The sequence below is a fragment of the Protopterus annectens genome, chromosome 13.part0 (assembly GCF_019279795.1).
Source record: "Protopterus annectens isolate FY-2018-M chromosome 13.part0, PAN1.0, whole genome shotgun sequence".
Taxonomy (NCBI): Eukaryota; Metazoa; Chordata; order Ceratodontiformes; family Protopteridae; genus Protopterus; species Protopterus annectens.
The window spans coordinates 257,458,518-257,484,977 of record NC_056747.1 but is presented as its reverse complement, the minus strand read 5'-3'; the positions used below and the strand labels follow the sequence as shown (position 1 = coordinate 257,484,977).

Below are 26,460 nucleotides of genomic sequence, written 5' to 3'. Positions count from 1 at the left end.
GAACAAGAGGAATAAAATCAGTACATTGGAACTTGACAAATGTGGGATTACAAAGCAGCAATTAAACATGCGAACCGTGAAAAAAAATTGGACTTCGATTTTGCTAAACTTGTAGAGACTCTAAAGCATATACCCTGTTTCATGTCACTGTTTGGAAAGATACTTAGGAGAGGGAAAAAGGAGGAAAAAAAAACAAAATTTTTAATACTAATCTTTTTACAGTGCATGATTTTCTCAAGTTAAAGTAAAATGGTGATACCAATGTAAACAGGTGCTCCTGATTTTTTTTCTTCTTCTTTCCCCTTGTTCAGTTTTAAGAAATGTAGGTACTGCAATGTAAAAACAGAGTTCTGGTCAGAGAGAGAAGGACAAAAAATGATTTTTTCTCATTTCTGCATAGGGAATGACTGGATTAAGGCCATTAGCTTGAGCTAGTAACAAGTTTTATTATAAAGCTTTTCTTATAGTAAATCAAATGTAATCTTTTGATAGCAACTTTATAGCTGGCCCTCCTGTCTCCATGGAGACAATCTGAAAGAAAAATGGCTAGACCACCATGTTTTCAGAAAGCATTCAACTGTTTTCCCAGCTGGGAGAGCTATAAAGATGAGACAAAACAACAAGATGAACACAGGCTGTAACATACAACTTAGCATGGATAAAATTTCTTTTAGGTTAACCAAAGTCTGTGTGGCTATCAGTTTGAGACACGTGTTCAATATCTGAAGTAGTACATAGTATGCATTAGCATTAAATGAACACATTTTAAGGGGTATTGTGGGGTGTTTTTGTGATTGAGGGTTTTCAGTAAAACAAAAAGTTTGTAAGATGTGACGTGGGCTCAAATGGACAAGACAAAAAACGACTGTATAAAAAAAGATCAACCTACTAAACAGTGTATGCATGTAAACAAAATCTGGAACTAGAACATAATGATGAATTTTAAAATTATTCCCACCTTTTATATGTACTAGTTTTTTTGTTAGGTCTTTAAAATGTCAAGGACCTCACAAATACAAAAATTAGAGAACTATATTAAAAACCTACAGTGGATACAAAGTGTACACACCCATGTTAAAATGTTTTTTTTTTGTTTTTTTGTTTTTTTTCAAAAACCTAAGACTACAATAAATTAAAAAAAAAAAAAAAAAGATGCCCACCTTTAATGTAGAACCTGTACACTTCAATTGAGAAAACAAATCTGTGGGGGGAAAAATAAAACATTTATAACGTAGAATAAGCTGGTTGCACAAGCGTGCACACCCTTTAACTAATACTTTGTTGAAGCACTTTTTGATTTAAATTACAGCATTCAGTCTTCATGGGTAGGAGTATCAGCATGGCACATCTTGACCTGGCAATATTTGCCCACTCTTCCTTACAAAAGAGATCAGAATCTGTCAGACTGCAAGGGCATCTCTTGTGCACAGCCCTCTTCAAGTCAGTCACCCCACAGATTTTTTATTGGATTTAGGTCTGAGCTCTGGCTAGGCCATTCCAAAACTTTAATTTTCTTCTGGTGAAGCCATTCTTTTTGTTGATTTGGGTTTATGCTTGGGGGTCAGTGTGTTAAAAGGTGAAATTCCTCCATCTTCAGCTTGCTAGCAGAAGCCTGAAGGTTTTGGGCCAAAAGTGACTGGTATTTGGAACTGTTCCTAAATCCCTCCACCTTGACTAAAGCCCCAGTTCTAGCTCAAGAAAAGCAACCCCAAAGCATGTTACTGCCACCACCATGCTTCACCACGGGGGTGGTGTTCTTTTGGTGATGCAAAGTGTTTTTGTGCCAAACACATCTTTTGGATTTGTGTCAAAAAGTTCAACCCTAGTCTCATCAGACCACAACACATTTTCCTGCATGCTTTTGGAAGACTTGATGTATTGTTTTGCAAGTTTTAGCAGAGCCTGGAGGTTTTTGCGAGTCAAAAAAGGCTTCCGTCTTGCAACCACTACCCCATAGCCCAGAAATATGGAGAATACGGGAGATTGTTGTCCAGTGTAGTACACAACCAGTAATTGCTAGAAATTCCTGCAGCTCCTTCGGTCTTGCTGCAAGTCTTTGGCAGCCTCCCTGACCAGTTTTCCTCTCATCTTTTCATCAATTTTGGAGGGACGCCCAGTTCTTTGCAATGGCACTGCTGTCCCATATTTTATCCACTTTTTGGATGATGGTCTTCACTGTGTTCCATGGTATAACCAATCCTGTGGAATTTTTTGTACCCTTCTCCTGACTGATGCAAAGCATCAAAGGGATCTCACTGTTGAAAAGTAAGCTCTCAGCAAACCATGGCTTTTGCTGTACCAAGCAACTGAGTATATGTCAAGAAAATCCTACTAGGGCAGCTGAACTTTATCTAGTGTTAATAAGTCTCTCTAATTGAAGGCAGGTGCGTACCCAAGAAGACTGAATGCTGTAATAAATCAAAAGGTGCTTCAAGATAGTTTAAGGGTGTGCACACTTACTCAACCAGCTTATTGCAAGTTTATTTTTTCCCCCTAACAGATTTTAAATTGAATTGTATAGGGTATAGGTCACATTAAAGGTGGGAAAAGTTCTGAAATGATTTATTGTGGTCTCATTTTTTTATATCACACAAAACTGGCATTTTAACAGGGGTGTGTACACTTTAGTTCACTAATAAAAATCAAACTGTACAAAATGCATTACTAAATAATAAAATAGTATGTAATCCACAGCAGAGTTAAACATAGTATACCTTTTACTGAAAACACAAACAAGCGATCCTAGTGGAGTAAGACTTTGACCCAGTATAGAATGCATACTGGGTTTTCTGAGACTGAGGGATACCACAGCCTTTTCTTTTTGCAATATATTTGAGGAAACGTGCAAAGAAACCAAGGTATTGGGAGCAAAATCTAGAGAAGGAAAGGTAACAGAATGGGAAGACGCCAAGAACTTATTGGGATGGCAGGCTAGAGATTGCCTTCCATATCCAGGATTGGATATATCAGAGTGCAGGCAAAGAGAAAGAAATCAGGAGCACTAAACTAAAAACCAGCACTGGTAGAGTTTTTAGTAGAACCTAGAACAGGAGTTGCCATTAAAGAAATTAATAGACCATATAAAAATACTGCATGATAACCAAGAATCAGAAGGTTAGGAAGAGAGATTAGATGAGCAATTCACAAAAAACAATAGGGTGATAAATGAAGGTCTCCCAAACATGCAACATCCAAAAGATTTAGGATCTTTGTCTGGAAGTGTTTACACAGGTATTTTTATACCCCAGACAGACTTCAAATAATTCTTCTTCAGGTAGACAGCAATGCTGGAGGTGTGATGGGGAAGAAAGAGGCAATTGGTAACATTTTCTGGGAGTGTAAAGAGTTGGCAGACTAAAAAAAAAAAAGATTGCCTGCAGACTGCTTTGCCAGAGATTCTGGGTGAGCAAACTGGAGTAAATAGGGAAATTATTTTTTTGAACTACAATACAGAATAAGAAATGCCTAAACATAGTAAGGCATTGCTGAGTAATTATCGCAGCTGCTAAAAAAGCAACTACTAGAAAATGGAAATAAGCCAGCTTTACATGTAGCAGCAAATATAGTAAGAGATAAAACTGCAACTGGGATCTTTAGAACAGGGTAGGATCAAATTACATAGTAAAAAAAAAATGAAAATGGGGGATCAACTGGCAAAGGAACCAAGATCATGACAGCAAGTAACTAGAAAGGGAAAGGTAACAGAATGGGAAGGCAGCAAGAATTTACTTGGACTGCAGATTAGAGACTGCCTTCCCTTCTCAAGGGTCGCTATCAGAGTATAGGCAAAGAGAAAGCAATTTTTTTTTGGGGGGGGGCACTAGACAAAAGGCCAACACTGTTAGAATTTTTAGTAAAATCTAAAACAGATGCTTCTGTTAAGAGAACAATTAGTACAGCATATATAATACTGCATTATAACTAAGAATCAGAAGAGGTTAGAAAGGATTGGGAAGAGAGACTGGATATGCGATATTCAGAGAAACAATGGTGAGGGGATGTGTGCGCCTCACATATGCAACAAAATCTAGTATTTTGGCTTGTAAAGGTTTATATAGATATTTTGGTACTCCCGTATTAGCGCAACCACGTTGCAAACCGATAATACTCAAGTAGTAAACCAGGAACCAATGCTCTCCGACAAAAGAACTGGAAGAGAAAGCACCCAGCCGAAGTAGAGGTGCTATACCATAAAATGTAATGCTGCCACAATTAGAAAAGATAATCCAAGGCCAATGAACGCTCCAACACAAGTTTATTGACGAAAAAACAGGACAAAGATTTGCGTCGACCTAGGTTTCGTCCGTCTCCACGGACTTCTTCAGAACACAAATACATACAGAAACCAGCCGCTTAAATACCCTCAATTGTCAAATTGATAAACCAATTAATCAATCTATGACATGATGAATGCAAACCATTTTTAAAGGTAAACCAGAGTTAAAAAAGGCAGCATATATAACACTGTTTCAACTGTCAATAATGTTTATAAAGACTCTGTGACAATAGATGCGTACGTTACATGACAATGCATGTGTATGTTCTAATTGAATATGTATAAATATATGTATTTTAAAAACTCCCTAAGTGAACGTATATAATATGTATTTAAAAATTTTTTAAAAATTTTTTTGATTCCCCAATGAATACCTGTTTAGCAATATTAATGTGAAAGTGTAGTTGTTTAATAAATATATATAACCCAATACCGTACCAAGTGCTGTTGTAAATATATATGATTAAAAAGTTAATGTTTAAAAATTATTAAAAATTGTATATATCTTATCCAAAATATAAAACATGAATATACTAAATATGTAATGTAAATTTATGTATTATTGAAATACATATAATAAATATTTATTTTAAGTATATAAATAAATAAATAAATGTACATCCTTGGGTCGTGTCACCCCGTGTATAAAAAAATAATAAAACATTTGTACCATGAAATTGCATGTAGTTTCTATACGTATAATGTATGTGACACGTAAAATGCCTAAAATGTATAATGACTGTGTAATTTGGGATACCAAAAATGTGACCAATACTAAAGGCCCTTATACATATTCAATTAGAACATACACATGCATTGTCATGTAACGTACGCATCTATTGTCACAGTCTTTATAAACATTGACAGTTGAAACACAGTGTTATATATGCTGCCTTTTTTTAACTCTGGTTTACCTTTAAAAATGGTTTGCATTCATCATGTCATAGATTGATTAATTGGTTTATCAATTTGACAATTGAGGGTATTTAAGCGGCTGGTTTCTGTATGTATTTGTGTTCTGAAGAAGTCCGTGGAGACGGACGAAACCTAGGTAGACGCAAATCTTTGTCCTGTTTTTTCGTCAATAAACTTGTGTTGGAGCGTTCATTGGCCTTGGATTATCTTTTCTAATTGTGGCAGCATTACATTTTATGGTATAGCACCTCTACTTCGGCTGGGTGCTTTCTCTTCCAGTTCTTTTGTCGATAATACTCAAGTACCTTGAGTTATTCTTCTACAGGGTTGTGCCGAAATATTAATAAAAGAGTTAAACATTCTGCATCCTAAATTGTGCAGTACTGAGACATTCAAGCAGTGAAAGATACAAGCCGCAATTAAGCCGTTAGTGCGTAAACAGTCTAAGATGAGACAAATCACCGCGCCATTTTGTGGTTAAGACAGTAAAAAAGGACAGAGCATCCATTATGTTTTGTATACCGTGCTTTTGAAAATACCAGTACTGTCATTAGCTATTCTACATGATCACAAAGTGATACATTTCATTTTTTTCCTTCTAAAAAATTTGCAGATCCTTTTACTGTTTAGGTAAGCGAATGCTGAAAAATGACCATAGCTCTGGTCTTTATTTTTAAGCTACAACTGTGCAGTTGGGGCTAGCCCACAAATACCCGAGAAGGTTTGTTACAAAAATGAAACAAGTCAAAAAAGTGGGTTATTCTGTGTTGTACTGTCCCACCAGGGGCGGCTCATGCTATTGGACTGCAGCCCCCCCAGCTGTAAATAATGTAAAATAAACAGAAAGAAAACAAAATAAAATTAACGGAGTACCGGACCGTCTCGCATACACACTCACAGCATTTCCCCACTATCGGGACTGCTAGTGAACAGAACCCAGACTGTCACCAGCAGTCCGGATAGGAAAGACATGGAATTTGAAAATTTCCCAGCAGTCTATGCAGTTACAACTGCATAGACAGGAAGGGGATCGGACTGCAACGTCCGCAGGCTGGTGCTCTCACAGGAAGGAGCATCACAGCACGAAGGGGAAGAACTTGCTTGCTGGATTGTACAGCTCGTTGTCATGGGCTTTCTATATAGATCGTCACAGGCTTTTAGCTGCTGCAAGGGACTTATGGAGGAGCTCTAATAGACTATTTCAGTTACCAGATTAACAATTAAGGAGAGTGATTTTGGTTAGCTGCGGTGTGTGCGCGCGTGTATGTAATGCCCCAGTTGCTACATGGTGGTGGGTACAGAATAAGGCTTGAACCCTGTACCTTGGGCCCAAACAGCAATAGCCTGAATTCCCTACCCACCACTATTTGTAAAAAATTGCAGATTTTTGACTCATATTTGTGCTGTTCCTCGTAAAATCTACTGTTTCTGTATTTTTGTTTCTTGACACGGTCAGCAGTGCAGCGGTGCACTGGTAGCATTGTTGCCTAACAGCTACAGGTTCTCTGGTTTGATTCTTGGCTGGGGTGCCTTCGGTGTGGGGTCTGCATGTCCTCCCTGTGTTTGTGTGGGTTTGCTCTGGTGTCCTCCCATCTTACAAAGACATGCATCTGGAGTATTTCTCCCTGGGCCTCTGCTGAAAATTGGCTTTTGTTCCAAGTCGGACTTTGTCGGACTTTCCCCGATTAACAAATGTTAAAAAAATGACAAGCATTTGAATTTTAGACTTCATATTCTTCAGAAAGTACATGGCAACATGAAACCTTTTATTCTAGCAATTTTCGAAGTTTATAAGATGGATATTTGAAATTTGTCCCTATTTTTGGGACTGTATTCCCCCATTATTGGCTTTGTCCAGGTTTTTGTGCTAAGGTTGAGTGCTATGGTGAAAACTGAATGTTTGGGGGCTGTATTCCCAGATTACTGGCTTTGTCTTGTCTAGGAGTTTTTTTGCCAACAGGTTGAGAGCTAAGTTGAGAACTGAATTCACTGAATATGTTTGGGGTCTATATTCCCCCATTATTGGCTTTGTTCAGGTGTTTTGTGCCAAGAGGTTGACAGCTATGGTGAGACCTGAATTCACTAAATGGTAGCCATTTAAGTCTGTCTTCCTCTTTCATGACACTGATGAATTGGCGTAGTGGTATGTTGCTCCGTTTCACACAGGGTCCTGGGTTCAATACTTGGCAATGAAATGTATGGTGGTAGCACAGCATTTTATTCTAGCAACTTTTCAACATTATACATGCAATGTTTAAAATGTGTCCCTGGTTTTTGGGCTTTTGTCCCCCCCCCCCAATAAATTCTGGCTTTTTCCAGATTTCTTGTGCTGCAAAGTTCAGAGATACAGCTGAGTGTCAAGTAGACTTTACAAGAAGCTGAGAGCTGCAGGGGAACAAAAGTTTAGTGTTGCTTATGCAGAGTCTGCTTGCATTGTTAACAGCACAACAGGTAGTGTACATGGTTTTGATGCAGAAGGCTGTGGGTTCTACTCCCACAGTAGGTAGATGCATTGCTGATACTGTACTGTGTTGTGAAGGAGGTGGATGCTGCAGTCCTTTTTGACGAAGATACCTAGTAACTATGAACCTGTTATCAGTTTGCCATCCATTCCCTATTGCAATATTACTAGCTAGCTTATTTTTTAATGCAACATAGGCAATTTATTCCTCAAGGGCAACAGGCAATTTTTGTAGATGAAACAATGAAATATAAAGTTGTTTGCTAGCAGCAACCTCTTCATTAGTTACAGATTTCTTTAATGTGGAATTTAGATGACTTTTACTTTTTCAGAGATTGTGCATATTTACTGATAATGGTGGACTGTAGAAGTTTGAGTAGACCTTTTATGATGGAAATGTTCTTAACTGGGCAGTTTTGTCATTATTGGTGCATGCATTTTGTTTCATCGTTTACTGGAAAATTTTTCAAAACAATAAATTTAAAACACTAACAACTGTACTGTATTGTACAAGGAATATAATTTAGTACAATCAGGAAGGTGTATCAAAGAGTGCATGTATGTTTCATGTGCAAGGGGCCTATGACTTGAAAACAGCCCAAAGTTAATCTTAATCTGCCACTGGCAAAATGTATTTTCTTTGAATGTGGGTTTTAATGCCGTTTCAATGAATGTGAGTTTCAAGGGCAGAGAAGTTTTAATGCAAAGTCAGACTGCATTGCTTTGTTCAGCAGATGTCTTAGTGTTTGTGCTGTAAAATGCAAAATAAAAACTTCCAAATTAAGTCCAAATCATCACAGAAGTAAAGCAGTATGCACATTAGTGTTTATGGTAAATGGGGTGAAACAGCCAAGTAATGGTTCATTGGAATGGCTGCAGGGGGAGGCTCCATTCAACCATGATTTTGTGAGGGGGAAGGGAGGCAAACTCAAGACAGCCCCAGCTGAACTATACCTCCCAACTGTGCAGATTGGTCGCTTATTTTTGGTTTGTTCCTCATAAAATTTGTGGTTTTCTGGCAAATCATTTAGGAATTAAGTCACTAAATAATGAGTTTCAGACTTCATAACCTTCAGAAAATCGCAAGCTAATGTAAGACCTGTTATTCTATCAACTGTCTCAGTTTATACAAGAGCAAGTTTTAGTAGTTTTATATGTTCCCCCAATATATTTGGCCTTGTCCAGATTTATTGCATTAACAGGTTGAGAGGTGCATGCAAATAAATTGCTTTATAGTATTAGGCATAGCCAAACCTCTCAACTGTCCCAGATTTTGGCTCAAAATGTTGCTCTTCTGCTAATAATCCCTCCGCAAAATAGCAATTTTGGAAGAAAACGTGGAGGGTTTGCAATTGAGAAAACTAATAAATCAAGAGTTATAGATTACTTTTATTTCATAAATACATGCAGATTCTTTTATTTTATCAGCTGCTCAAGTTAGCAGTACTAATATTAAAGAAGTGTAAGAAGTGTCCCTTCTTTGACAGGTTCCCAGCTGTATTGTGTGGCTATTTTATATTTTTGCATCACATTTTTGGTCCATTTTTCATAAGTGTTTTTTTGACAAATTAGTGGCAAATCATTAAAGACTGAAGTTAGAAAATAATGACAAGAGTTTCAGATTTCATACCCTTCAGAAAATTCATACCAATGCAAAGCCTACTATTCTATTATCTTTCTATGTTTATAAGAGCAATATTTAAAAATTGTCATTTGTGGGCCTTAGTCTCACTTCTATGTATGGCCTTGTCCAGATTTCTTGCTCAGAGGTTGTGAGGTATGAAAAATGTGTCAGGGCCATCACAGTCAGCCAGAGACATTTCAAATTGTGACGTACTTGTTGCACCCCACTCCCCTATGTAGAAAAGTACAGTTGTGTACTACCATAAAATGTAGATGTTAGAGTGTATTCACTGTTGCAGTCATTACTCTTGGGTTATCCTGCTGGCAGGCTACCCGCAGTTGGCCTGAATTCCAAAGTCCTGGTCCGGCGTCAGCTGCTGTCGCCTCTTTCCGGACATCAGTGTGTCAGGGGTATAAAAGACGCAGCAGACGCCATTTTCTTTTCTTGCCCGAGATGACAGGTGCCTCAAAAAGGGTAGGCTAAAATTCTGCTTATAAAAAAGCATGCAATAAACAATACCTTCATCTACAAGCAAATACACCACATAGGTTGTATAGATTGAAGTAAAGATAAGTCCCAGCAATGAAAGGGGGATGTGAAAGGGTAACCTGGACTGCAACAGTGAATACACTCTAACATATACATTTATGGTAGGTACACAACTGTACTATGTTCATGTTTCACTGTTGCACTCATTACTCTTGGGTTGAATCCCAAAGCTGAGGTTGGGTGGCTGAGCCTAAATAGAGTTAGGAGTGGCTATGAGGCCCTACAGAACTGCAGTGGCGAAGCCTGCTCTAGATTTAGAGTAAAGAGGTAAGTGGTAGTGCTTTGTAAAAAAGTGTGCACTGAAGTCCAAGTTGCAGCCTCCAAAATGTCCTTAGTTGGTACTCCTCCGAGGAAGGCTGCTGAAGTAGCTGCTGCTATGGTGGAGTGTGGCCTGATGCCCTTGGGCACTGATTTGCCATGTTGAGAATAGCAGAAGCGAATGCAGTGGGCTATCCATTTGGAAATTGGATGCTTTGAGACTGCTTTTCCTTGAGATCCTGCAGCATATGCTACTAAGAGTTGCTCAGATTTTCTGACCGCTTTAGGTTTTGCCCAAGTAGAAGGGTAGCTGTCTGTGTATGTCCAAAGAATGTAGAAGTCGCTCTCCCTTATGCTGTGGGTTCGGATAAAAGGTAGGCAAATTAATTGTTTAAGAGCCACACTGGACACTACCTTAGGCATGAATGTTGGGTTTGTCCTCAGAGAAACCCTGTACGGATGGAAAATTATAAAAGGTTCAATCGCCATTAGTGCCTGTAACTGAGACTCTTCTTGCTGAAGTTATTGCTAAGAGCAGAGCTGTTTTCCATAAGAATTTTATCTCTGCTGTATTAGCTGGCTCAAAAGGAGGCAGTGTGAGTTTTTCCAAGAAAAAATAGGAGGTCCCATGCAGGTATTGGTGCTCTTCTTGGGGGTCTTATGTTTTTGGCCCCTCTGAGGTACTGCCTTAGCAATGGATGAGAAAAAATTGGTGGTTCTGTATTGTAATGAGCTGAAATGGCAGAGGCATGAATTTTAAATCGACGAGAAGGATAGTCCTTTGTCCAACATCTCGGTTAAGTATTGTAAAATCTGAGGAATATTTGGTACAAGCATGTCAATTTCTTGTGCCTGGCGCCAAGCACAGAATCTCTTCCACTTTTCTGCATATGATTTTCTGGTGCTGGGCCTCCTGAATAACATCCATAACTGCTTTGGAGAGAGAGAGGTGTGTTCTGAATGGTTACATCATCCGCCATGCAACCAGATTTAGAGTTTTGAGTTGGCTGTGCAGTATCCGATTCTTCTGTCAGGTCAGTAAATGAGGAATTTGAGGCAATGTCCAGGCTGGGCCTTGAGACAAGCTCTTTAGGACTGGGTACCAGTGCTGGCGTGGCCAGTCTGGGGCAATCAGGATAATTTTTGGCTTCTCGTCTAACCTTTAGGAGTACCTTGGGGAGGAGAGGTAGTGGAGGAAAGGCATATACTGTAAGGTTTTTCCAGCTGAATGATAAGAGCATCCACTTTCCATGCTAGCTTGTGATAAGTCCTTGCGCAGAATCTCTGTAGTTGGGAGTTGAGGGGGGAGGCAAATAAATCTATGTCTGGGCGTCCCAATTTCCTTGTTATTGTGCTGAAGATTTGTGGATCTTGTTTCCACTCGTGAGGATCCATGAGGTTTCTGCTTAGTTCGTCTGCCAGAGTATTTGTCTTTCCTGGCAGGATAAGTCAGTGCTGTGTTCCACAAATTCATGGCTAGTCTGCAAAGGGGGTAGGAATGCGTGCCTCCCTGCTTGTTTATGTACCACATGACTGTAGTATTGTCCGTCTTTAAATCAGCAGTTGTCCTGGATGAAGTAGATCCTTGAAAGCTGTCAGAGCATTTTGTACAGCCAGCATTTCTTTTAGATGGATATGAAGATGCATTTGGCTTGTGGGCCATGTGCCCTGAATACATTTTCCTGCCATGTGGGCCCCCCAGGCATAATCAGACGTATCTGTTGTTATTGTCTGCCTGGCGGTGGGTAAAGTGAAAGGCTGTCTCTTGTTGTGGTGACAGGCCTGAGCCCACAACCGAAACTCCTGTTGTAGGCAGGGAATGAGTGTAATTGATTTTTTCCAGGCTGTGGCAATGTTTGCGTCCAAACACTTTTTAGATACCACTGTAGTTTCGTCATATGCAGTCTTGCATATGGAATTAACAGGATGCCATGAAGCCCAAAGCCTACAGAATTTTTCTTGCAGATAACTGGGTTTTTGTTGCCAACATTTCGAAGTAAGAAGTCAGTTGCCTTTGTCTGGCGTGAGATAAGCATTCTGGGCAGTTGTATTTAAGCTTGCACCCAGGAATATTCTCTCGAGAGGGTACTAGTTTTGATTTCCTTTCGTTTACTGTGTACCCCAGGAAAATGAATAATCTTTTTACAAACGCCAGATGTTTTAGTAAAACGTCCTTGTTCTCTGCTTGAATGAGGCAGTCGTCCAAGTAGGGATATATTTGAATTCCTCTGTCTACAGAAAGCAATTACTGGTGCCAGGCATTTTGTGAAGACCCTGGGCGCAGTAGATAAGCAAAAGGGCAGTGCAGAGAATTGGTAGTGCATTGATTCAGCTATGAATCGGAGGTATCTTCTGCAAGAGTGTCTGACTGGGACATGCAGGTATGCCTCTTAGGTCCAAAGTTACAAGCCAAGCCTTCTTGCCCAGCATGGGCAGAAGCTGCTGCAGTCTCAACATTTGGAATGTCCAGAAAAGTGTTTAGGTCCAGTATTGGTCTCCAGGCCTTGTCCTTTCTGGGTACCAGGAAAAGTAATGAGTAAAATCCTTGCCCCTGCTCCTGTAGTGGTCCCCCCATGTCCATGACGGATGAAACTTGCTTTTGTGCCTCTGCCCATTGTGTGGCAGGTCTGGCATGCCTCTTGCCTTTGGCAGGGTGTGAAAGTGGAACCTGTAGCCCTGAGACACTATATTTAAGACCCATTTGTCCTGGGTGATCAGGTGTCAGTTTTGTGAAAGAAGTGCCAGTTTTCCCCCTAAGGGAGCTTGTAAAAGGCAAGTGCTTGGTACTGGTAGAGGAAAGTCATTGGGACCATTTCCTGTACGGTTGAGATTTGTCTTCTCCGCTTTTGGAGGTAGAAGCACCCCATTGCTTAGGCCTGTATGAGCCTTGGGGCTGGGATCAGCCTCTAGGGTGTCTGTACCTGCCTCTTTGTGGTCTGTATGACACTGGAAAGGACCAATTTTCTGAAGGCCATTTCCTGGTAAATCTAGGTGGCTGTACCTGTAAAAAAATCCTTAACTGTCTGCAAAGATTTCGCTTTATCCTCCATTTTCTTCAACACCTCTTCTGCCTTAACACCAAAGTGTCATGCTGTAATGGAGCATCTAATAATTTTGCTTTAACATGATCAGGCAGATTCTGTTCTTTTAACCAAGCATGCCTCCTAATCACAGAACCCGTTACAGCGGCCCTACAAGAGGCCTCCAAAGAATCAAAACCACATTGCAAAGTAGGTTTTCCCACTTGTTCAGCTGCATGCAATAAATCCTGCATTTCCTTGTTTTCTGGACATTCAGAGTTAGTCAACATTTTCTGTTTTAGTAGTGACATTAGGTATTGCTGATATTTAAGCATATGACTGACAGTTTAAGGTCCTTACAGCCAAAGTAGCAGAAGTGTAAAATTTTTCCCCACCCGTCCAGTGCCCTTGAATCCTTATCAGAGGGGACAGGGTTTTCAGCAGTGGGAGCTTTGCCTCCCTTATGACCCTGAGATATGGTTTCTGGGTCAGCAGCAGGGTTTTTACAAATAAATTTATGGGAATCTGGGACCTTATAGTATCTGTCTGGCTTAACCGGTGCAGGGGGTATAGAGTCTGGAGACAGGCCGGACTCTGAAAAAAACATTATCCACAATGTCCAGAACAGGGGGAATAGCAAGGGGCCTGTGCTGAGGAAGTAAAAGAAAATCTGAGCCTTTTCTCTAGATTCTGAGTAATCCTGGATCTCCCAATGAAAGTGCTCCCTCATGGTATGCAGGGTTTCCGCAAAGGAGAAATCTTCTGGAGGAGAAGCTGAAGGAATATATTCCAACATCAGAATCCTCATAGGGAGGAAGAGAGTATTCCTGATCAGAGGAGGAATCAGAGGAAATGGAAACCTGATCTGAAGATTCATATTATGTCTCTTGCCTAGGCCTCTTATCAGGAGGGGGATGGGAACCCCTGATCAACGTAATAAGGTCTTCGGCCATTTTGAGCATTTGTTTTTTATGCATGGAAGCCTGTCCTGGAGAATGCTGTACTTGTTTCTTTGTCTTTAGAGCTGCTTTAGTCTTTGGCTTGGAAGATGAAGATGGCTTTACATATAACCGAGTTGGTCTGAAAACACCCTCAGAAGCCGATGCCTGCACAGCGGCTCCGGACCCATCGGAGGGAATAGTTTCAGAGGATCCAACACCTTGAGCTTCCAGAGGCCCAGTCGGCTCCACATGGGAGTCGGAAGCGGCCTGTGGCTCTGAGGTAGCGGGCGCCAGGGGCTGTGTAAACGCCTGAGAACCGGCAAACAGACAAGCTTAGCGGAAGCCTCGCCAGTTTTGGACCTCAGATGCCTGTCCTTGTCTTTATCCTTGCATTTTTTAGAAATTCCGGTCGGTTGCTCTGACTGCATAGTATAATTGAATCTTCGGCTGAAGTAATGAAAGGCAAAATCGTACTGACGCTTTATAGTGCGTTGGTTAAATCTGGCACAAAACAGACAACAAGCAATGTCGTGGTCAGGGCCTAGGCAAGGAATACAGTAAGTGAAAATCCTTATGGAGGTATTAGTTTCCCCACAAGAAATACAATTGTTAACTTTTTCTGACATCGGTCTGGAGCAAGAAAAAAAAAAAAAAAAAAAAAAAAAAAGTTTCCCCAACGGGGTACTTGGCATTAATGAAGACTTCAAATCTGAAATTCGATATCGAAAAACTCAGGAGTCGGCCGACCGGCACTTGCTGACTGCTTTTGCTTCGGGCACTGTGAGGCAAGAAAGACTGAAGAAAATGGTGTCGGCTGCATCTTTTATACCCCTGGCGCACTGACGTCAGGGAAGAGGAGACAGCAACCGACACCGGACCAGGACTTTGGAATTCAGGCAGACTGCGGGTAGCCTGCCAGCAGGATAACCCAAGAGTAATGACTGCAACAGTGAAACACGATGAACATCTCTGGATGTGTCCAAGCAAGGCAAGGAGCGGTTATGCAGTGCGAATGTGCAGATCACCCCCCATCCAAGGTAGACAAGTACTACAGTGGTTTTTCAAGTGGGGGTATCACAGAGATTGAGACTGTTACTTGGTACTTTAATAAAGCTGAAGATAAATTATAATTAGAACTGCAGTGCAAGGAGAAGTGGTTTGAATAGAGTGCTGCTCGTTTTTCTACTACTTGATACTTGATTTTGACTGGCATCCAAGTAATGTATTTAAAAAGTAATTTATGTATTCATGCCTCACAACCTTTTTGTTTCCATCTAGATATTAACTAAGCTGTCATGCAGCTAATGCATTGAAATATTGTTTTTCTTCTACACTTCATTTCGTCTTGATTGGACTCTCATAATTACAGTTTGGCACCCAGGGCAGCGTATTTAATTAAAGTTAGTTTTTCTGGTTTTGAGCATAGCTCCTCCCCTTCCTAGTTGGCCACAACCCTTCCCATTGACCCCACCCATTCAGCCATCTCCTGTAGCCCCCCCTTTGATTTGAAGTAACCAGCTGCCACTGTATCCACTCTTCTCTTGGGGGAAAAAAAAAAATCATTAAAAAAAAAAAATCCATACTTGCATATTATGCAGTGGTTTGGAACCCGGTTGCGATAATACACAAGTACTGATATTTTTATATCCAAAGTAGACTACACAATTTTTCTTCAGCTAGACAGCAAATGTTGGAGGTGTGAAGGGAGAGAGAGATAACTGGTAACATTTTGCGAGTGTAATGAGTTCGCAGACTTAACATCCCCTGCAGACTACTCTACCTGTGACACTGGTTAAGCAAATTAGGGTATCCAGGGAAATAAATTATTCTCTCAGCTATGATACAGAATTGAAATTCCAGTAAACAAAAACAGAGAAACAGCAGGTAAAATTAAAAAGTTTTAACAAAATAAAGTGAGCACTTTCGTGTAGATCAACTACACTTCAGCATTAAAAAAACAATGCATACACCTTGTTTAAATACACTGCAACCAATTACCAGCAACATGCATTCAGCAATCAGACCCATTAGTTGCCCTATTCTCAAATCGCACTCCCATTGCCATTATAATAGATGGCACTACAGATAAATTATTGGATTGTAGACAAATAAATAACTTTAAATCTCATCTTAAATCTCATCTTAAATATAATACCATATAAAAATCAACCAAGAAAAATCTCAGTGCTTATAAAGATGAGCACTAACAGATGTATATAAAAAAAAAATCTTACCAAAAATTTCTCATTCCTTGAAAAGTATCTCTACAGCAATAGTTCCAAATCTTGCAAGAACAAACTCATTCTCCCCAAAGAAACGTTGTTGCTGTATAACCAACTATATAATTAAATTTAAACAAATTATAAAATAAAATCATTTTATATGTCTGATGAAAAAATAGAATCTCATCTTAATGTCACCATAAAAACCTTAGTACATAATGCATAGTTCACTGAAGGCCATTTGTAAACTAATGCTCTCAGTCACAGAGAAACGTAATAATTTCACTCACAAGAACTCGTTACTATATATAAAAAAAAATTCGATAAAAAGATCTTAATAGTGCATGTAAACACATTTATACAAAAACACATGAGGATCACTTATTGAATACATCTTCAGAAAAATTAATAGTTCCAAATCTCACGAGAACAAGGCCGTTCTGCTGTGCAACCAGCTACACAACTAAATTCTGACAAACCATTATATATTGGAATCACTTTATAAACGGAAGGCATATATTTTGGCTCCTGGGCTTACCGTGTCCTAGCGTCTAAGCTAGCCTGGATCGGAGCTTGATAAAGAACTATGATAGATCGAACGCAATAGAATATCGTTAATTTTGTATTGTTGAAGGAGAGCTCTTAAGTTAACACTGTCAGAGTCCTAAAGAGCCTAGTCGCCTCTCCTAAATTTTACACTACTACTATTATATACACTATTTTAGCTGTACAGCATACAATGCCCTTGTTTCTATGCTAACCCGGATAGGTGCTTGCGCAGGACATGCATTTAGACTACTTGCACCTGCTCCAAACGTAGTAATATACCTATAGAGGGGAAATAGCATGTAGCACCTCTAACCTGTGTAGGTAGGGCTACACTTAGCCACCACTGTTTGTTTATACTGGTGTCACCTTAACTTAGCACAAGCTACTGAATTGTTGAGCTTTTTTGATTTTGCTTTAGCCTGCTTAGTTACTGCCTAGTATTGTTCTTATGTGATATCCTCCTGGACCTAGCTCAAAACACTGTTGCACCTATTTCTAGTTAGACTGCTGTTTTCTAGAAAGACCTTTTACCCTTACATTGTTTAATCACTTGAATCATTGCTTATGTTTAATCAAGTACCTATATGCCTTGCTGTGCGTCTATAAACCTGTAATGAACTATTTTTCATCTGCTTGTTTGAACTGGAAAGCTGAGAACTACCCAACTGTATTTAATGCCTGCTTGTTTGTTAGAATTTGAATGCTCTGTGTACTACCGTCTCTTAAAGTCGGTTTTCTTACACATTCATGGAGTCTTTTGTCCCCACTGTTCATAGGTTTGAATCATCTATCGTACACTAAAACGATAAGAATCTACCTACCTGGTGAAAGGACCCACTGCTAACAAACCAAACCAGACCCACTGCTAACAAACCAAACCAACTCCTCTTTAGAAAAAAAGACTTGCCGTCCGGCTTAGGAACCCAGTTCACTAGGAGGCAAGGAAGTATGTGTTATCTAACAGAGTAGTAATTTTCAACACTTGCTTAAAATCTGGTGCATGTATGATACGCTACCTAGCCAGGATACCCAGCAGCCATACTCCCCTCTCTATTCCCTAAATACTTATACACATGTTTTCTCATTTCTTATTCTTGTGCTGTCTCCTGTAATTTATCTACAGCAGCACTCGTGCACCCGCTACCTTTTTTCTCTGCTCCCTTGCGACTGTTGCATTACAATATCTGACCACTAGATGGCAGACTAAACTAGGATAAGCCCCTTAGACATCCAACCTTCCCTGATTTTTTCCTCTGAAATAAAAGCTCTGTCCCTGGATTGAGAATTTCCCTCCTGCCCTATTTTTCCACTTTACCTTCTTTCAACTAGCTTTGCTCTTAGCAACCACTTACTTTCTCTACATTGGTTCCTCCTTTCTTTGCCTATCCTTCCCAACTAAGGCACCAAGTAGTTAGCTGTTTGCTGATTATTTCCCGCTGTCTACCTACCCTCTTGGTCTTACTTTCTCCTCACTCTACCTACCCTCTTGGTCTTACTTTCTCCTCACGGACTTTCTCAGTTACCTGTCTGAACCCGCTCAGTTCACCCTGCGGGCTCACGCTCCCCTACCCACCAATTCCCACCCACCCCCAGAGATCCTAGCCATATACTTCTGTAACCACACCCCTTCTTTTTTTTCTTCCTATCGTACACCTTCCCCACTCTATAGCCCTACCCCTAATTATATAATTGCTTTTTTTTTATAATACCCCCTAACCTCTCCCAACCCCTTCCTGCTTTACTTGTACTCTACAGCAGCTCTCCTACAACCACCTTTATTTTTTACTCAATTGTATACAGCTTCTCTCCTATAACCAACTTTACTTAATTGTACACCTCTTCCCTCTACCTACTCTCCCTTTTAACCACTCTCTCCTTTCTCCTAACTGTTAGTTTACTTACTACACTCCTACCATCCATACACCCAAACTCCTTAGCTCCATATCCTAATGGCCCCAACACACAAATCTATACTCCCGAACCTGCTACTCAACTTTAACTCTGACTTCTCTCAATACCATACACATTAACCTTGTATGAATACTTCTCACTTCCTGAACACCACCCCCCTACCAGCAAACTCTACCCATTTCTCCCATAAACAACATTAACCATAGTAACATAACACCCTCTTCTATCTATATAGTACCAAAATAGCATAGAGCTACCCATGTTACTTACTTCCCTATAAAACAATGCCCAAACAATTTCTACAAAAACCTAAAGTTTATACAATATCCTCACCAACACCCCCTATTAGATGGTGATATTCATCCTAACCCAGGCCCCAATACTGACATTCCCAATAACCTACACATCTATTATCTCCTCCAATCACTACTTTAAATAGACCCTCTCCCTCCTAATAGCTCACCTTAACATCTGTAGCATTAACAAAATTACCCACCTACATGCACTCAGATGTCCACTCATTCGATATTCTCTGTATTACAGAGACATGGCTAAAGCCCTCAACTCTGGACCAGAAGATTACCCCTCCAGGTTATAATATCTTAAGACTTGACCATAAAACCAAAAGGATGGAGGTGTAGCCATTCTATATAAATCTGAACTCCAAGTTTTACCCTTCAATGTGCTCCTACCACCAGATATGAATTCAGAAATTCTTAGTGCCAAACTTCAAATCAACAACTCCAAATCCATCTAATTTGTGCATATCTCACCCCTGGAAATAATATCAACACTCTTGAAAACTTACTTTGTTACCTCACTACCCATCTACCGCAGGAAACCATAGTATTAGATTATTTTAATATAGACTGGGCTTCCTGCAGCTCCCTTAATCCTCCCAATCATATAAATCTTTACAGATTCTCAAAAATTATAACCACTCCTACTAGAATCCATAAGCCAAGCAGTAAGGAAACAACCCTAGACTGGATCCTTAACAGCCACCTCGATACTTATAAACCAGGAACCCTCCCTGACTATATTAGTGACCACATGCTAACCTATATTATTAAACAAAGGATCCATAGCCCAACTACTAATAAATTTAAAACCTCACGTTCCAAAAAAAAAAAAAAAAAATTTAAACCCAGAGAGCTTCCAAAATGAACTGAAAGCTTGTGACTGGTCACCTATGTCTCATCTTCCACTTGATGCAGTGACCTACTTTAACACTAGATTCCTTCAAATCCTTGATTACCACGCTCCCTATCGTTCTTCCCGAATAAGGACCAAAATTGCCCCCTGGCTCACAAAAACTAGGCAAAAGTTCCTACTCGGAAATAAAATTTGGGCCAAATGGAGAGTCTCAATGTCCATCAGATCACCTCTACTTTAAACAGTTTAAGAAATGCTACCAAGAAAGATATTCTCAGACACAAAAAAAGACTATTACCTTCACCTCCAACAAAATAATCAGGAAAAACCACAAAAATTCTGGTCTGGCATAAACAAACTTCAGCCAGGACACTCAAAACTCCTGCCCCTACAGGATTCAACCAAAATAACGCTAACCTAATTCCTGATGCCTTTAATAACTACTTTACTGAAGCCATTCGAACCCTTGCCAATACTTTACCTCCTATTACTACATCCCCATTAAATACCACAAAGACTCCATCTCCTACCTTTCAAATACAACCAGTACCTACATCACTCATTTGCACCTAAAATCATGCACGCTTTCTGTTGACCTTCCTCCAGCTGAATATCTGCAAATAGCAGCAAATGCTATTACCTATCCCATCTCCATCCTTATAAATAGAACAATTTTAGAAAGCAAAATCCCCTCCATTTGGAAAATATCCCATATCATCCCTCTACATAAAAGGTGGGCCATCTACTGAACTCTCCAACTTTCGGCCTACTGCCTTACTGTCTCCCAATAGCAAAAATAATGGAAAAAATGCATACACAGACAACTACTTGACCACCTTCTCCAAAACAATCTACTTGCCAACATGGTTTTAGGCCTTTCCATAGTACAATTGCCCTTCTATCCTTCTCGGACTCCATAAACAAAAATCGTAACACTTTTTCCTCTGCATTATTTATTGACCTTTCAAAAGCCTTTGATATGGTCAACCATAATATCCTTATAGACATTCTAAAAAGCCCAATCTCTTGACTCAAGCATTAAATTGGTTCAAACCCTATCTGGAAAACAGGCAACAAGCAGTATTGTGGGATAACAATCTTTCAAAATCCCTTCCTGTGAACACTGCAGTGCCCCAAGGCTCTATTTTAGGACCTCTACTCTTCTCATAGCTTATTAAATGACCTACATACCAAAATTCCTCAGGCCACCTGCATACAATATGCAGAGGACTCTACTTTAATTTGTTCAGCTAAGTCCACAACCTCTCTTCAGTCTCACCCAGTCAGTATTTAACAGTGTTGAAAATTGGTTTATGCAACACTGCCTCCTCCTGAACCCAAAGAAAACAAAGTTATTGCTCTTTGCTCCAACTCATAAGTCACCTCAACTGCATTTTACAATAACCTCTAACAATGCAACTATCATATCCCCAGACACTTCTACCAGCCTACTAGGAGTAACAACTGATAATGTGGTCATCAAAACTAAGGTTAACTATAAAGTCAGTCAACATAAAACTAGGCACTCTTTACAGAATCAAACCCTTCCTTTCCCCTACAGCCAGAATAACTATTGCCCAGACCCACCTTATCTCTACCCTGTTCTACGCTTCAGCAATATATACCAATCCATCAAAAAACAACCTGACCAGACTCTCTACTAGTTACAATAACACAGCCAGATTTGCCACTGGGACCAACTTCAGAACCCACCACGGTCTTAACCTAAAACAACTGGGATGGCTAGAACTGCAGAACCAACTTCTTTATCAACAAATTGTTATCACCCAAAAGATCCTTTACCACCCTAAAAAATACCCCTATCCTCACTAACCTGATCTCACCCTACACATCTTGCTATACTACGCTCAGCTAATAAGCTCCTAGTTTCCACTATTAAATCAAATAAGGCTGGAGACACACTTTTCGCCAACACAGCAGGGAAAATCTGGAATCAGCTTCCTACTGAACTTTCCTCCCTTGCTTCCACTATTCTTTTTAAAAAGAAGCTGAAAGAATATCTTACAACTCACTGGCTGTATCCCTGCTCTAACCAGACTGATCTCTTTCAACTCCTGCTCTCTCTCTATACTTCTCTACTCAACTGTTCTCTCACCTATCTGTAGTAACAAAAAAAAAAAAAAAAAACACACCTTCCTTAATGTTATGTTTTTTTTGTTCTCTGCATTTAATCTTAGCTTAAAATCTACTAAGTTACTCTGTAAAACTTTTGTCCTCAACTATATCTAATATATTGAGATTCACTTGTCTATTACTATATATTGTATTTAGATTTTTCTTTTGGTCACTGCTGATGGTTGGAGCTTTTCTCCCCGGGCCTCTACTGAAAATGGACATATATCCAGTTAGACTAGACTGGTCAACAAATGCAAAATAAATAGTAAAGTACAATAAAAAACAAGGAATTGCATCTGAAAGGATTACTGTAATAAGCAACACTGATGTACACAACCAAAGCTGTGGACACTTGAAACACATTAATGATGTTAATTCTGCCCCTCCCCCAGATTTGTTTTACTTCTTGTTTGTTGGCCGTAATACTTCTTTGCAGTGCAAAACAGGATGTATAAAAGCCAAACAACTCTAATTCAGTTTCACTAGCACACTTCAACTTAGCTGGCAGTAATTACTAGCACTATCCTACTTTCCTTTCCTCCCCAAAAAAACTGAGCACCTAAATACCAGTTACAGTAACGCCACAAAACGCCAAAACCAAAATGATGAATTCACTAAACAGTAAATAAACAAAAACATTTTTATACAATCAGCTACGTAAACAGACTGGACACAGGTGTGAAATACGCAAAGAAAATTGACAAAATATATTTCAACTAATAAATTATGTCATGCAGGGGAATTGTATCACAAGGGGATCACAGGGCCATAATGGTGAAGACCATCTCTGCTTCACTTACAGAGAGAAGACTCTCAGTCAACTAAAAGGAGGCGTTGGATACTCCCACCGTCAACAAACTGGCTTAAGCCACTGATAAAAAAAAAAATCAGTCAAATCCCAAACCTTCCATCGTTTTTATGACTTGAAAAAAATGGTGTATATTCATCTGGAATCTTAAATGCGAGGATAGCATTAGTAAGCCTTTCCAGTCTGGGTTATGAAGCCAGACAGTATTTAAACTGCTCTCACTACAATCTTAAGATCCAGTTGGGAGGGTTCTGGACCACTACTGTACTTCGATCCTTCTCACTCTCTCATCAGCTTTTTATATAATGGATTATCCTTACTCTTTTGAACCATCTGGAGAATTACCATGATATTCTTAGGTTCATAGGTAGGTACAAGGCTATCAGCCCAAGGGCCTGTGTAAGCCTAGCCAACAAGGTTCCCTGGCTTACACCACCCAAGAAAGTTATTTTCCTGTGCCACTACGAGCAGAGACACAGAAGTGATCCCCGGGGTGCATTTCCTCTGGTACCAACACCAGATTCCTTTCTCCTACACTGGATGTACCCAGAGTACTACCTGATGTTAACTTTTCTTCCTCCCACCATTTAAACTGTGGGGTACCGAAAGCCTCTATTCTCCTTTTCACTGTACATCTAATGCCTCACAGACCGTATTAAATTTGAGATGCCTAGAACAGGTGTGTAACTGCCATCACCCAGCTTTACCTCTCCCATTTCCTTAGGCATCTGTGGCGGAGCTTAACTTGATTAAGGACTCATACTGAGCATGTAATCATAGATGTAAATCTGCTTCAGCTCAACACATTCATGACATGCTTGTTCATGCAACTCTTTAGGGACAAGACTAGAACAGAGGAATCCCTAAAAATCTCTTACAATGAAGAAAAGCTGTGTTGTATGTCAAAGGTGCATTATCTTGGAATGCTTGACAGGCTGGCACTCAAGGACTAGACTGTCACCTGATCCAACAACCCAATTCCATCTTCTGACCTCCTTATTGTAGCACAAGGACTTGCCTCTTTCAAACTAACTCCATTGTCTGGTTTCTTATTGGGGTAATACAAACATATTATACAAAAACTGTAGAGTTTATACACTGCTTAATGGGCAGCCAGTGCAACTACAAGGTTTTTAAATCTATTTACCACAGCATAACTTAGATCCTGACCATCTGCAGGAGCTGTTGTGCTGTTAGAGGCCAACCACAACCCTGCACATTGCTTCCCAGGGACTGGTGGAGGTTCCCTTATGCTGGAGTCTGAGACATCGGAGTGGTTCAAATCAACGTATTAATAGGAGATAAGCTTGTAGTATCTGTAACTGAAGAGTTGCCCATATTTTGTTGGTTTCAACCAGGGACAACATACCTTTCCGAGGCAGCATTTAATCCATTTCATCATCACGTGGATCCCACCTACAAACTTTTGAAGGCTAAACAGATTCATAAAATCAGTAATAAGCTGTTGATCCACAGGTCCATTAGTAGCTTAGCCACAATGCACCAAATTGTAGGCGCCCATTGGCATAAGCTTATTTATAACTTCGATAGCTTGAAGGGTCATACCTGGGATACTTTAAAACTGCCCATACATTTGTCCAGGTTATGCTTAGAGGGGGTCATGGAGCTACTTTCCGTACTGTTCCATAAGAGGAATTTTCTGCGATATGCATCTCACAAGCAGGTCTACATACGTCGTTTCAGTGGAAGTTAAAAACTCTTGAGCAAGTGTTGAGCATGTTAACAGTTTTCTGAACATGAGTAATGGATCCACCAAGGCTCTGCAGGCTAGACACAGGTCACTTCTCAAAACAAAGTCTACAGGAGTCAGGAAAAAAAAAAAAAAACAAAACAGAAAGTGCTTTAAAAACAGTCTGGCTAGCTCAACGAAGTTGAGCCCCTGACTACCTTGGTAAGAAAGTGCTGCGGTGTCTCAAGTAGGGTGACATGCTCTGATAGTTACATGCCAAAGCAGTCCATTACACAACATTATGGGCCTGATACAGAAGTGTAGAAAGGGATAATATGGAGGAACTACACCTGGAGATTAGTCTGGCAAGATGATTCTAAACAGTGGATACAGGATAATCGAGAGATAGCTCAAGGGAAAAGGAAAAAAAATAAGTGTTCCAAGTCTCTAATGGCCAAGTCAACTTAAAAAAATAAATAAATAAAAAAGGGGGAGGTGCATTACTTGGTAGGTGTCCAATTTTGCCCAAGGTCACAAGGCTGCATTTCATTTTAGGACAGTCCTGGCAGTATACAGCTCAGCAAAGCTCCTCGTGGTGCCCTGCAGAATCCTACAAGCGGCCGACGGACAAAGAGACTTTGTAAGTGTATTGATTCTTTCTTGTTGTATCCCTGAAATGCTAATTCCGCCGAAAACGCGGTTATTCAGTGCTTCTGTGGAACCCTACTATCTGCATTGCTTACTGTAATTAAAATTCACTGTTGCACTTTAAAAAGTTGCTGTATCGTTTTTGCTTGTATATCTGTTGCGCTAGCCTCCTCTGTATTTAGAGTTATTTAAGTTGCTGCATTTCTGTTCTCTGTGAAAAAAGAAAAAACTACAAAAAATAATCTCCCTGCTCTCCCACCTTTCTGTACTAATCTTGTCCAGTCTTCAGGCTTTGCTGAATCCAGGACTGTGGTTAAGGTTCCTGTGTTGCCCATATCATACTTGAATAGTTAGGTGGCTTCCTTGTTCACTGTGAGAGAGGGAACTCTGAGCAGCCTATCTGTCCCTGTACGAGTGGTCCCAGCCCAGCAACTTTATCCCAATATGGCCAATGAGCTAAATTTCTATCCTTTTGTTCTCCCTGGTATAAAAATCGCTTAGCACAGCTTTTTGTGCATCAGGTTTAAACTATTCCCGGCTTCACAAAGTCTACTCTTCACTTTTTCCCTTGGAACTGCTATAACTCAAATTAAACACTCATTCTAAATCTAAAACCCTGCACGTGCTCATATAAGCAATTTCTATAAGTTAAGCACTACATCCTCATATACTCCCCCTTGAGTACTTTAACCCCCATTGGTCCTTTCTGATTCAGTTGTAAAGGAGTTCCCTATACTGTTCTAGCATGTCCAAAGGTCAGTTACTGGTTTCCTCTCCAGTCCAGCTGGTGAATCTAGGAATCTTGAGGCAATGTTACAACTGCCTCATGTACACAGACAACCCTCTCCTCCTCCCAACAAGTACAAATATATGCAAGAGATGCAACCATATAGCCAAACTGGAGGCTGAGCTCTCTCGACTCCGTACTAGCGTAACTGAGTCAGGAGAGGAAGGTAACCACACACACCACAAATCCAGTCTCACATAGTCCTACCACAACTGCAGACCAAACACAAACACACAAAAACATACTCGGAGGCTCTAAAATAAAAATCTGCCAAAACAGCAGAGACCTAAGCAGACACCAAAGCGACCGCTACCCCAAAACACAACACAGGCAACACATAGCTCACAAAGTCAGTGTGCCAAACAGCCACAGCCCTTAAGGCTCAACAACATACCTGCTACACTTGTAATACGCGACTCTAGTCAGACACACTGACATCCCGCTCATCAGGCTGAACAAAGAAAAGGTCACAGTGAGCTGCCTGTCGGGCGCTAGAATCCGCCACATAAC

At 40.1% G+C, this 26,460-nt stretch overlaps 1 protein-coding gene and 1 long non-coding RNA gene across 2 annotated transcripts in view; both read right to left on the bottom strand.

Moving 5' to 3' along the window:
* POLR2E (RNA polymerase II, I and III subunit E) overlaps positions 1–26,460 on the bottom strand; it is a 503,098-nt gene that overhangs the window by 448,553 nt on the left and 28,085 nt on the right. The window lies entirely within an intron of this gene.
* LOC122787218 lies at positions 18,837–21,503 on the bottom strand. Its single transcript, XR_006362554.1, has 3 exons — positions 21,378–21,503; positions 20,358–20,362; positions 18,837–18,846 (listed from the first exon to the last, which is right to left on the bottom strand). It is a non-coding gene; the product is annotated as an uncharacterized LOC122787218 (long non-coding RNA).